Genomic DNA, 12,116 nt, shown 5'->3' with positions numbered 1-12,116 from the left:
ATTTATACCTTAGCTTGGAGATACTGTGAAGATAGAATTTGAGCTCTTTGAAAGAAAGCCAAATGATCAGTGCACTCTCTTTGTCTAGGTGTTTAGTTGGAGGAAATTCCACTGTTTATGGTCAAAGCCAAGTGTGTTTAGTATTAAAAGAACCATGTTTTTTCTTAAAATGTGGCCCCTGAATGCAGGCCACATTTCATGTGGTGTGCAATGAAGAGACAGCGATCTGAGCTGGCTGCAGAACTGACCGTAAGGGCATTAGTGAGAAGTGTGTGTGCTCACGGGGGCTTCCTACTTGTTCCCTATTTTATGGGTAATGTTTGGGATATATAAAGGGAAGGTTTGTCTGTGCATAATGAGCTGATGTTAAAATGCAGTGTCATAAAGATGCACCTCACTCCTTTATTTGATTTCCATATTAACTTACTCTCTTAGGAGGGTCTGCATTGTGGTCACTGTTTCCCCGCTATTCTTCTCTAATATTAACTTTCAAGCTAGATATTTTGCTATTTGGAAAAGACAACAGTGCAAGAGATAATCAGTATAACTTTTATCTTTGCTAGGAGCCACAGAAGCTTATGTAGAAAAAGTCCAAATGTGTGCCCGTGACTCCGGAGGAGGAAACTCAACTACAGACTGTAAGGACTGGGAAGCCAAACCACGTTCCCTGCTGAGGTTTTTTTTAGGTGTAATCTGGAGGGCTGGGGCTGCAGCATGTGTTTATGTAGACTCTGTAGGAGTCTCTATGAGGGAGGAAAATTGGATATAGAGGCTCTGGTCAGTATGAATCAGTGAGGAAGAACTCTAGCTCCCCACACCTCAAAAATAATTCCCTCGTGCATCCCACCAATCAGAGATTCATTTGGAATAACAGGTTCTGCTGAAAACTGCAATGCAAGTTAAGACTCCTACCACCAGTGTGAATTGGTTTTAACCAGGCATTGCCTCTCCTCTAACACCTAGCTGAGGAGATGAAATAGTTAGTGGGCTCGTTTGGAGGAGGAGGTAGTTTGGAAAGGGGGCTGACCAGGGGAAAATGCCGAAGCGGGATGCTTCGGAAAGCTGCAAACAGTGTCTTAGCTCTTGGAGTTTGGGGAAGAGAGGCAGGGAGAGGAGAAGTGATCAAGGCCCCAGAAAGAAAAGGATGCAGTGGCCAAAACGGATGTTGACCACGCAGTAATGGTAGCAGGAATCCCGCTTAGCATGTCACCAAGTAACGTGTAGGTCATGGTCCTGGAATTGTCTGCCTTGAAGAATTACCTGGCTTGTTTCTCTCAAAGAATGAACTCTCTCAATGATATGTATATATCAATGTTCATCTTGGGATAAAGTATACCTATGTTATTGATCGGTGAACACTTAATTAAACATATAACGTTCCTGACACCTTTGCTGTGCCAGCTGACACTTGTCTAGCATCTTACCCCCTGGAACTTAATTTCTCAACAACGTTTGCAGAGTACTTTGACAAAAGTAACTTCCACTGAACTTTAAAAATAAAAGGAACAAATTCCGGAGCAACCAACTGAATAATTCTGTTACAGGAACCATCACTACAAATGGCTCATTTATCTAAATGGCATTCAGTCTCACATGGGCATTCAGGAATTTTAAGACAGACAATGGCTATTTCTCCAAACCCTAAAAATCCTATAAGATAGGGGCAGCAGGCAGAAAGCTTTTGTTCTTGTCAAAATCAGTCTCGACTTAGGTGTATTGTGGTAGCTACATGTCATTGTCATATTCTTGTCCACTCAGGCAGATGCCTTTGGTCCACGTAGCCACAATTCTAGAACAAGGAACCTTTACAGTATAAACCAAACAGCTGAAGAGTGTACAGATCAGAGCTCAGAATTAGAAAGAGAGGCACCTGGCTGACTCAGTTGGTAGAGCACGCGACTCTTGATCTTGGGGTCGTGAGTTCAAGCCCCGTGTTAGGTGTAGAGATTACTTCAAAATCAAATTTAAAAAGTAGGAAGAAAGGAGCCAAGAAATGGCTTGGAGGAACTGGGACTTGCTGAGGGCTTTATGGGGAGGGAGAGAAAGAGAGAAAATCTGTAGGGAATGAATAATAGGGCACAGCAGGCAAATATTCTTGCTCCTCGCTTTTCCCCAATAGTCTCTCAGGGTGACTTATTAGAGGAAATAGACTCTTTTGGGGGAGAAATAAAGACCTTTATACAAGGCCGGTAAATACATTTATGGGCCATCTGAGTCCACTTTCTCTGTCATTGCCTTTATTCAGGTGTATGTCTTCTGTGCTCTGGACAGCTACAACCATCCTGTGGCCTCGCCCTGAGCCTTCAGAGTCGTCTCCTACTCTACCACAGGGAAGTTTTTTCTAAAATGCAAGTATTATTGTTTGACAGCCCTGCTTAAAAGCTTTCAGTGACTTTTTCTTTTCTGTGGACTATATCACAAGGTTTATAGCATTAAGAAGCTTCATATTCTTTTCCTCCAACCTTATCAGTTCTAGCTCCATGGAATTTTTATAATTCATGTCTAGGCTTTCTTACACATGCCTGAAAAACCACTGCTCTACCTTCCAGAGGCAAAATCAGGAATTTTTTTCATCTTTGGAAGCCCAGTCCTCATAGCCGTACCTCCTAATTCCAAAAAGTTGAAGTGAGTATATTCACTGGGGTTGCAGCTCTACCTAGCATACATATCTAACTGCATTTTTTCCTACAACCTACTGCAATTGTTTTTGCATTTATCGCACATGCTAGATTTTCACCTTCTTCGAGGTTAATATCTCATTGATTTATTTTTGTAGCTGTAACACATGGCACATAATAAGTGCTTAACAATTGTCTATTGGATCAATGAATGAACTGTTCATGCGTAAATCCCAGTATTTAGTTAGTAGCTCTATAAGTGAAGCTAAAGACTATTTGCCTGAAGTCAGCCCAGTCCTGGGCTGGGTCCCTGTGGGGGTTGGGAAGTGAGGCAACACTGGCTGGAGAGAAGGGTTCATTCAATACAGATGTGGGTTCATTTTTTTAGGAAAAAATAAACAATAGCTGGTGGGAGCGCCATTATTACTGATTGGGAGAGATTCATGATATGGAAAAATAATTACTGTTAGGTTAAGTAATGGGAACGGGAAATATATCATAGTAGAGGCGGCCATGCGCATGTTTTTGGATCGGGATGAAATATATGGAAATAGTAGAATTAGGTAAACATGAGTTGGTTCTCAACCATATGGAGAAGGAGACAGGTGGCATCTGGGATGAGTTTGTATAGAGAACAAAGACCGTGATCCTTTTTTTTTTTATGTCTGATCTTATTTGTTACTCTTAGAAAATTTTGGTTTTTTTTTAAGTTTTTAGAAAATGTTTATTTATTTTTGAGAGAGAAAGAGAGAGGCAGAGGCAGAGAGAGAAGGAGAGAAAGGATCTGAAGCAGGGTCTGTGCTAACGGGGCTCAAACTCATGAACCATGAGATCATGACCTGAGCTGAAGTCGGACACTCAACCGGCTGAGCCACCCAGGCACCCTGAAAAGTCTCGTTTTTGACTGGACTCAGACTTAAAGGTAGAAGCTCTCAGGGAGGACAGCCCCTGTCTTTGGCAATCTGTCCCTGGCATTTTTCTTTGGCCTTCTTTATTCTCTTGGCCAGAAATTTAGCATATTCTGCAGCATCTTCCTTATTTTACTTCGTATGCTCTTTCTTCAGAGAAACGCCATTTGTGGTAGATTACGTATGGAGTAACAAGATGCTGAATCTTGGGCGCTTTGGTTGTAGGTTTCTTACCTTCTTTATTTAGGGGCTTTCTCACAACATACTGGTGGACATCGTCTTCTTTAGAGGGACTGAAAAGTTTGTGGCTTCTGCTAGCTTTTTTAGGTGAGCTCTTTAGGGGCTCTTTAGGCCCCAGGTGATGAGGCCCCGTAGTATCAGTGGTCCAGGAATGTCCTTCTCGCCTTTTGTACAAGGACCAAGTTGAGAACATTGAGATTGGCATTCACAGTGCAACCCCAGATAGATTTGTGCTTTCTTTCTCCAGTCCTCCTTCGTCTGTAGGAGGAATGCCCCTTACTCAGCAGCAGGTGGACACGGCCGTGGGTCAAGACACCCTGCCTCATGGAGAAGCCTGGTTTGTCGTTGCCACCACTAAGTCGGACCGTGTAACCCTTCCGTTCTTCACCCACAGCATCAGCAGCAACTTCTGTGGCCATTCGCTTCTTACAAAAGCTACGGGGTTTGCATTCATCATCCACATGGATGAGTTTCTGGCAGCCAGTAGCTGGAAAAGAGTTGTTCAGCTTCTTCCCAAAGCAGCCTGCCGCCTCTGAGGTGCCACAACAAAGAGCGACTGTGATCCTATTTTTTTACCGCATCAGGACTCTCCTCCCCAAATATGAGGAACCTCCTCACACTATGCAGCAATGTCTCGGTGACGATGAGCAATAAAGGTTCATGAATTTTCTATTTATCGGTGCTGTAACAGCTGCTACAGTTAGAGGCTCACAGCTTGGTACCTCAGCTGTGTACAACTTTCTGACCCAGTGTGTAGCTCTTCAAAAGATATTTTATAATGAAAATTTTCAAACACACAAAAATAGACAGATTTTACCCATGTGCGCATGACCTAGTTTTAACAAATATCCATGTTTTGTGGTCCTTTTTAATGACATATTTTAAAGCAAATTCTAGACTCATATTGCTTCAGACATCAGTATGTCATGATGTGTCTCTAACTGATAAAGATATCAAAAATGATATAACCACCGAGCCATTTTCACATCCAGGGTTGCTTTAAACACATGCCAGGACTTATTCCCTTCCTTTCCCCTCATCTCACTCGTCTGTCAGGCTGTACATACTGGGCCCCATTATGCCCGAGCTTCGTCTTTCTGAGGGAGGAACCAGCCATTGTACCCGTTCTCGTGTGTGAGCAGTCTTCCATTTGCAAAACACCATCTATGAAGAATGAAGTTTCCTGGCATTTGCCTTTGTTCAGCCCGTACCTGATATTTTAATTAGCAAAAAGATGTATTCAATCTGCACACTAATCTAGCACTGTTTCGTGTCACCTCTCCCTGATATGACAAAAAGGTTCATTTTTAAAAATCAGAGAGTGCATTTAAAGACCTTAGAGGAGGAAAGAACGTGGAGAGATAGTAGGGAATTTCAATTTATCAGAACTTCTGTTTTGATTTTTAGTTCAGAAGCCAGGGTCTTGAGATTTATATCTTAACCATGAGAGGATGCTTTTAGAAATTTTATAAGTGATGTTTAGGATAATGATAATAATCACTTTTGCAATTTATTTTTCTTAAGAAAGCCGGTGGGAATGAATCCCTTGTTGAGAGTATAGTATGGAGTTTCTAGACTAGCCCACAAGCTCCATCAGAGCACATATCTAATTATCTTGTACATTGCACTGGTGATTGCCCCTGGTGTTCTGCAAGTTCTAAGCATAGTAATTTCCCTGTGAGTGTATGTTGAATGAACAAAGATAATGTACAGTTTTTCCTCCATTTAAGATGTCATGTTAGCGAGGCTGAGATCTAGCAAGATCTATGAACTATTCCTTTCCCTCCAGCAGAAGCCACAGATGTTGACTTCATCCTGTGCTCCTGACTCATCTCCTCCCTGGTCTTTGGTTTGGATTGTATCTCTCCTTCACAGCTTCTCTGGTATGCAGCTGCCATCCTTTATTAGCACATGACTGACCCAGCATCTGTGCTTTCTTACTGAATACAGAGCAGGGAGAGAAAAGCAAGAACTCTCCCATTTCCACTCTACCACAAGCTTATCTTTAGGGAGGGATGATGTGGGTACCAAGAGGGAGAAAGAGAATGAAGTGGGTGGAGACATTTGAGTGGTTTGTGTAAGAGATTAAGCAGCGATTGCAAATGGGAGTCATGGTTATGGGCCACGCTGTCCTCCTGAGTTTTTAAGATCAGAGGGCACCATTTACTGTAATATTAGAAATGAGGTGCTCCTCGCATGGGGATTTTTCTACTTTTTAGAGAAAAATTGCTCTCATTTGTTGGTAACACGTAGGGATAGAAAGGAAGAAGTCTGTTAGTTTCAATGATTGCATCTAGCATAGTTTCTCTTGCATTCCTAGGACTGTAGCCTTTGTTGGTAAAACCTGCACGAAGATGTTTGCATGGATGAACGCCTGCCAGTTCAGATCATTTGGCTTTTTTTTTTTTTTCTGAAGGTGTGAGAAGATGGGTTGAAGGGTGACTGGGTGGGAATGGCTTGTAAAGAAGACCTGTTGACTGTAAATTTTGGAGAAATGAATCGTGACTTTGTTGCTTTACTTCATTTATACAAATTTACAAACAAGATATGGTTTCAGGAAAACTGGCAGCAAAAAAAGAAAAACAAAGAAAATATGACTCCTAGCTTTTGCATCATATCTTTTTTAGACTCTTCATCTTCACTATTTGTAGTTGCTGGTTTAATAACTTTAATAGTTGCTGGTTTAAGTCTGTTAACCAGGGTATGCTGATTGCAGTGACCAGCAGACCTCAAATATGTTTCAAACATAATAGAAGCTTATTTTTTGTTAATGTAATAGTAATGGGAATGTGCACAAGTGAGCACATAGCACTCCTCTACTGTCATTTAGGGACACAGGCTAACCAAGGCTCTGCCATGGAGAGGCTTTGAAATGTTCCCAGGTTTTCTTTTTCTTTGTCCTTTCTAGTTTGTATAGAAAAGAGCAAATTTGTGTCAACTTTGGAAGTGGGATACATAATTTCTCCTTGTATTCCCTGGGTTAGAATTCAGTTGCACGGGCATATCTGACTTCAAAGGAGTCTGAATAATGTACTTATCTAACGTAGGTTCTCTAGAAAGTAGAATCTGAGGCAAGGACTAGGTGTTGATGTTTTTTATGAGAGATACGAGTCCAGGGCAGCAAGAGTGAGAGAAAAGGGAAGTGAGGCAGGGAAGGATGGTAAGCAGGGCGAGGTAACATACAGGCTATTACTTCACAGGAAGTTGAAAGAGATAGCAAGTCACTTAGCAGGTCAACCCACTTGGCCAGGCTGCATGGTGAAATCACTACTGAGAACGTTCCATTGGAGGGAGAAAAGGAAAGAGAACTTATCTACCTGGTTCTTTTCCATCTCTTTGCTCTTCCTGGTCAAGGTTTGCACCACAGTTTGCCCTTCAGCACTACTGGTGTGCACCGTCCAGCATCTTCAGCAGCTTCTTAGAAGCCAGAACAAATGCTCTTTGGGGTGGCATTTCATCTGAATCTCAGTTAGAAAGAGGCAGGAGAATATGGGGACTCCAGTGTGGCTGGTTGGTCTCAAGTAACAAAAATTCTGAGTCTGTTGGTTGTGATGGCAGCTGTCTGGGGGATAAGTGAAGCCAGTACAATCTGCAAATTGCAAAAAAGGGGTCTTACAGTCTGTCCCTTGCACCATCAAGATCCGTTTATGACCTCTAGTTGTATCTAGTTCACAAACTAAAATATGGGACATTTGTTTGTTTGTTTGTTTGTTTGTTTGTTTGTTAGAACAAGAGGACATCTTCCTGGAAAGTAGAGGTACAAGTCCAACCAGTCACAGAGTCACTTTCAAGGTGCATTTTCCTAGAAGAGATAAGGCAGGAAGGTCAGTGAAAAGCTACTACTGCTTCTTCAGTGGGTCCTGAGGCTGTAATACTTAACATTTTTCTCCTCCACCATCCAGTATAGAGTTCCTCACCTTGTGCAAGTACTCTCACTGGTATGCTTGCCTAGTGGGGTGACCCAGACCTTTACTGAGGATTTTAAGTCCTTTGTTGTCCTGTGTTACTGGGTAATAGTTGTTCTAATTGGCCAATGACAGTTAGTAGTGGGTTTAGAGATACTGTTCTGAATAATAGTAAGTATTCACGATAACCACACTTCCGGTTTTGTGGAGGAAGAATTTATTGATTATAAGGGAAAGGGAATATAAGGAATTAAACAATTATATAGTAAACATATAGAGGGAGAGAAGTACAGAGAAGAACAAAGAAGGCTTAATGCATCAAATCAAGTACTTAACAACATCCAAACTTCTGACTGGGGAAGCCCCGCATTGAACAGCCCGGTTGGAGTCCCAATTGAGGGGACAATCCGGATTGTGATTTATGGTTAGTCATTAAGTTTGCCTATGTGCAGTCCTGAGCGAGCTGGATTTTTGGTTTCTTTTATTATATCTCACAGTTCTAAGAGTCTGGGCATCTGCATATTCCTGTTCCCCACCTAATCCATTCCAGGGGGCCAGCCTGGTCTGGCTCAAGTTGGTGAGGCATGGTAATCCCACTTGGCGTCAGGAACAGAAGGGCCAGTTCTGATCCCCAAGCCAGATGTGGAGTACAAGCCAACTAAGCGCCCCCCTTGATTGTGTATATGTGGCTCTGGGAAAAAATGCATGACAAGTCACATAAACAATTTCTGTACAAAACACATACTAAGAGATGTCTTAGTGAATGTCTGTATTTTTACATATTGTGTAGAAGCAACCCTAAGATCTCATGGTAATCAAGGTTGATTATCTCAGCCAGTACATTAACTCCTTTCTGTGATCACTTCCATGGAGAATTCAGGCTTTCCAAGTGGTAGGTACAGCTTCTGGTTCAGTGGTACCACCATTGCATCCCCTGGCAAGTGTTCCTCTTTTGGGAATTAGAACCTAGGAGCCTAGGGTTATGGAACTGAAAGCACAAATGCCACAAGTGGGCTACAGAGGGTGATGATAAGAGGGGACACTCATATTCCTCTTTGTTCTTGTACTTTTGTATTCAAGTTATTGGAGACATAGTACCACATGTCAAGTATTGGTGTAGCATCTACACTGCATCCTGGAGGTCAGAGTCTCAAGTCTTCGGTGTATTGTTCCTAAGCAGGCACCCTAGCTGAACCTTTAACAGATCATTCCACTATTTTTTTTCTTTTTTTGCATGGCTGCTTCTGAGTGATAAACCCATTTGTTAGAAGGGCATGGATGATCTTAAGAATATACCCTATAATCAACAACAAAGTGGACAGGTTCTCTTACATTGGCTACTTAAGAGTCACGCTGTTGGAAGCAACAACCTCTCCTTTTCCTCTCTGCCATCTGCTTGGCAGCTGCAAAGCAACAACTGTGTGTGAATGCATCTCCGTCCGTGTTGGCCAGGCTGGTGCTCAGATTGGCAATGCCGGCTGGGAGCTCTATTGCCTGGAACACGGCATTCAGCCTGATGGGTAGGTGCCAAGTGACAAGACCACTGGGGGAGGAGATGACTCCTTCAACACCTTCTTCAGTGAGACAGGTTCTGGCAAGCATGTGCCCAGGACAGTGTTTGTAGAGCTGGAATCCACCGTCACTGATGAAGTTCACACTGGCACCTACCACCAGCTCTTCCACCCCGAGCAGCTCATCACAGGCAAGGAAGATGCTGCCAATAACTATGACCAAGGGCACTACACCATTGGCAAGACGATCATTGACCTTGTCTTGGATTGAATTCAGAAACTGGCTGGCCAGTAAGCAGGTCTTCAAGAGCTGCTTACTTTTCCGCAGATTTGGAGGGGGAACTATTTCTGGGTTCACCTCCCTGCTGATGGAACTTCTCTTTGTGGATTATGGCAAGAAGTCAAAGCTGGAGTTCTCCATTTTTCTGCCCCCCCCCCCCCCCCAGGTTTCCACAGCTGTAGCTGAGCCCTACAACTCCATCCTTACTACCCACACCACCCTGCAGCAGTCTGATTGTACCTTCATGGTAGACAATGAGGCCATCTATGACATCTGTTGTAGGAGCCTCGATATTGAACACCCAACCTACACTAACCTAAATAGGTTGATAGGTCAGATTGTGTCCTCCATCACTGCTTCCCTCAGATTTGATGGAGCCCTGAATGTTGATCTGACAGAATTCCAGATCACCCTGGGGCCCTATTCCCACATCTACTTCCCTCTGGCCACATATGCCCCTGTCATTTCTACTGAGAAAGCCCACCATGAACAGCTTTCTGTTGCAGAGATCACCAAAGCATGCTCTGAGCCAGCCAACCAGATGGTGAAATGTGACCTTCGCCATGGTAAACACATGGCTTATTGCCTGTTGTACCATGGTGATGTGGTTCCCAAAGATGTAAATGCTGCCATTGCCACCATCAGGACCAAGAGTATCATCCAGTTTGTGAATTGGTGCCCCACTGGCTTCCAAGATGGCTTAATTACCAGCCTTCCCCTGTGGTACCTGGTGGAGACCTGGCCACCAAGGTACAGCAAGAGGTGTGCATGCTGAGCAACACCACAGCCATTGCTGAGGCCTGGGCTCTCCTGGACCACAAGTTTGACCTGACGTATGCCAAGCATGCCTTTGTTTACTGGTATGTGGATGAGGGCATGGAGGAAGGAGAGTTTTCTGAGGACATGGTTGCCCTTGAGAAGGATTATGAGGAAGTTAGTATGGATTCTGTTGAAGGAGAGGGTGAAGAAGAAGGAGAGGAGTACGAAAGTTAAAAATATCACAAAGGGACCAGTTTTACAGAGAAGCTTATTCTGCTTTGAACATTGAAAAGTTGTGCTCTGATCAGTTAATTTGTATGTGGCAGTGTATACTCTCGTATACAGTTATTGATCAGTGCTTTAAAACACAACACTTTGTTACAGATCCAAGCTATCCATTTCTCTGATGGGTTTGAATGAAGTATTCCCTGTCTTAAATGAAAAAAGAAAAGAAAAGAAAAAGGATAACACAAAACAGGGTGTGTCGATAATTTTATAAGCCTAACTAAGCTTTATGTGAAGAATCTGAATACTGTACTCTTAGCAGAGAAACATACTATGTTTTGTTATCGGATAGAAACGTAAGAGATCAACTAATTCTACTGCCCCATTTTACAAAAGAAAATGGAGGCCCAGATGGAAAAGAGTGGCTTACTGTGGGGTAATAGCTAATTAACGGATGAATTTGTGCTGCATCCAGGTTTTTTGACTTCTAGGTCCTTGAAAATTTCATTCTATAACATCATCTTTAAAGCAAACAAACAAACAAAACATGGGTTCATCCTTTGAAATTTCAAAGTGGATTTTTAGATGCAAATTGGATTAGTTTCGAGGTTGCAATTATCTTTGTTTATCCTTTGCCACGATAGATAGTAGAATTGTGGGGATTTTTTTGGTTGTTGTTCCTGGAAGTGGTACAGTTGTCCATGGGGAAGCAAGGGAAACATTTGTCTTCAGGCAATAATTACTTTCCACTCTTTCAGGGCTTTGTTGAAATCTCACCTCCTCCAGCAAGCCTTCCCTACATTCTTTAGTTTATGGCAAACTTCTCTTAATTCCCACGGGAACTATTGGCCATCTTTTTGTTATTTTTACTGTAAAACAATTATTACAAGATCACAAGAAAATAAATGAAAAGAAAAAAACTAACATTCTGTCATTTCAGCAAATTAAACCATTTTCATTTTTCACAATTACATTCAGCATTTTGTATGCATATATAATTTGTATGCCACTGGATATTTTTGTAATCATGGCATAGATATATATTTGTAGTCATTTCCTCATTTGGCAATGCATGATCACTTTTTCAAGTTGCTACATGATTTTCATAATTTTATTTTGAATAGCATTACTCATTACCTTTTGGATATTTCATAGGAATATTGTAATTAACATGTCTGAGTGGACTCAGCTTTTCCATTCAGCATCATGCAGTTTTAGGCAGAAAAAGTCCTCAGCTTCTCCATCTCATTGCTATCCACTGCTTCCATTGAGTTGAAAAGTCTAATTTTCTACTGCCTAAACATTTCATAATCAAAAACTCTTTTTCCCCACTTCATCACTGGCTTAGACTTCTTGAGGCTCACCAGTCCAATTTCAGTAGCGCTCGTTCCTACTGGTATCCTCCTTATGGAGGCATAAGTAATCTTTCTAAAATGAAAATGTGATACAATACTTCTCTGCTTAAAAACATTCAGTGATGGGGTGGCTGGGTGGCTCAGTCGGTTAAACATCCAACTTTGGCTCAGGTCATGTTTTCACAGTCTGTGAGTTCAAGCCCCGCATGGGGCTCTGTGCTGACAGCTCAGAGTCTGGAGCCTGCTTTGGATTCTGTGTCTCCCTCTCTCTCTGCCCCTGCCCTGCTCACACTCTGTCTCTCTCTTAAAAATAAA

The 12,116-nt window shown here is 42.3% G+C and overlaps 1 pseudogene; it reads left to right on the top strand.

Annotated features, from left to right (window-relative positions):
- Nucleotides 1–578: 578 nt before the first annotated feature.
- On the top strand, nucleotides 579–10,633 carry LOC131513085 (tubulin alpha-1A chain-like; annotated as a pseudogene).
- Nucleotides 10,634–12,116: the final 1,483 nt, after the last annotated feature.

The sequence above is a fragment of the Neofelis nebulosa genome, chromosome 5, assembly GCF_028018385.1.
Source record: "Neofelis nebulosa isolate mNeoNeb1 chromosome 5, mNeoNeb1.pri, whole genome shotgun sequence".
In the NCBI taxonomy this organism is placed as follows: Eukaryota; Metazoa; Chordata; class Mammalia; order Carnivora; family Felidae; genus Neofelis; species Neofelis nebulosa.
This window is presented reverse-complemented; position numbering and strand designations above follow the sequence as displayed.